Here is a 1,602-nt window from a genome sequence, read left to right as displayed (position 1 = left end):
CGGTTTGGACTTGAGTAGGTTGAAAAAAGACATACAACCTTGGCAAGAACGACGCTCAGCAGAATATATGACCCACGCTCCTTTAGGCTCTTTAAATTCCGTGGGTGGCGTAGCTACCGAGATCAATGCAGTTAATTATGTCTCTCCTAGAAGTTGGTTATCAACTTCTCATTTTGTTCTAGGATTCTTCTTTTTTGTGGGCCATTTATGGCATGCAGGAAGAGCCCGAGCTGCTGCAGCAGGTTTTGAAAAGGGAATCGATCGTGATTTGGAACCTGTTCTTTACATGAACCCTCTTAACTAAGATTTTCTTATTTATACCTGTTCTACTTTTTTTCTGTTCTGGCTCGGTTATTCCATCTAGCCGAGCCATTCATTCCTTTTTATGAAAGAAAGATAAGGGACAGAAAAAAAATGAAAGAAACAAACGTATTCAATAAGCAAAAGGAGAGAGAGGGATTCGAACCCTCGATAGTTCCTAGAACTATACCGGTTTTCAAGACCGGAGCTATCAACCACTCAGCCATCTCTCCACAGCCTAATCCTTATTTTACTCCTACAAATAGAACATAGCCATATAAAAAATAAAAAGATGTATTAGCCTCTAGAAAGATATCAGATACAAGTTCCTTTTCGATATATCTCTGTATATTGTATACACGGATACAGGATCCGCTATACCCGCTTGTGAAATAAAGAGTAAATAATCTCTTCTCACCCCCATATCCAAATAAAAAAGCGGTTTAAGTAATAAATTTGAATTAAAGAGAAGAATCAATGGATTCATGATTAAACCCCTCCTACTTCTTGTATTTTTTTACAATTTTGGTTAAGTGAGGGATCAAATATGTAGTCAACTTTATTTGATGGTAGCTTGGAGGATTAGAAATATGACTATTGCTTTCCAATTAGCTGTTTTTGCATTAATTGCGACTTCCTCAGTGTTAGTAATTAGTGTACTCCTTGTATTTGCTTCTCCTGATGGTTGGTCAAATAATAAAAATGTTGTATTTTCTGGTACATCATTATGGATTGGACTAGTCTTTCTCGTAGCTATTCTGAATTCTCTCATTTCTTAAATTAAATTTGGTTAATATTTATTAACCCCATAAAAAAGAAATAATAAAGGTCATTTCTTATAAAAAATTAGAATAGTGAGACGTATTAAAACGCAATTTGCGTTCCGAATTGCTAGCTCTTCTCTTTCAGTATTATGAAATTCCATTCCCATTAGAATATTCATTGACAGATAATAAAAAAAGGAAAACTCTAATATAATAGAAAATGAAATGAAACGGTCGACCCAGACATAGAAGGTCGACCCAGGCGGATATACGCTATAAAATATATACCGTAGCGAGCGTAGTTCAATGGTAAAATATCTCCTTGCCAAGGAGAAGATACGGGTTCGATTCCCGCCGCTCGCCCGCTTAATTTCTCAAAGTACTATGATAAAAAGTTTAGTCTAGTTAACTGTTTAACTACTTATATTAAATTAAGTATTAATTAGGTGTTAGTCTAGTGCCGTATCCCTTACTATCTTACCCTTCCTTTGCATCCCACTCAAAAAAAGAGGGCGCTCCGGAGGCAGAAATAGAACTC

At 36.1% G+C, this 1,602-nt stretch overlaps 2 non-coding genes across 2 annotated transcripts; one reads left to right on the top strand and one right to left on the bottom strand.

Moving 5' to 3' along the window:
* Positions 1-445: 445 nt before the first annotated feature.
* Positions 446-533, bottom strand: TRNAS-UGA. The gene has a single exon. It is a non-coding gene; the product is annotated as a tRNA-Ser (tRNA).
* An 823-nt stretch (positions 534-1,356) lies between these two features.
* Positions 1,357-1,427, top strand: TRNAG-GCC. Its single transcript has one exon. It is a non-coding gene; the product is annotated as a tRNA-Gly (tRNA).
* Positions 1,428-1,602: the final 175 nt, after the last annotated feature.

Source organism: Triticum dicoccoides, unplaced genomic scaffold (assembly GCF_002162155.2).
Source record: "Triticum dicoccoides isolate Atlit2015 ecotype Zavitan unplaced genomic scaffold, WEW_v2.0 scaffold13745, whole genome shotgun sequence".
Lineage (NCBI taxonomy): Eukaryota > Viridiplantae > Streptophyta > Magnoliopsida > Poales > Poaceae > Triticum > Triticum dicoccoides.
The sequence above is the reverse complement of the archived record's forward strand: the minus strand, read 5'-3'. Positions and strand labels throughout refer to the sequence as shown.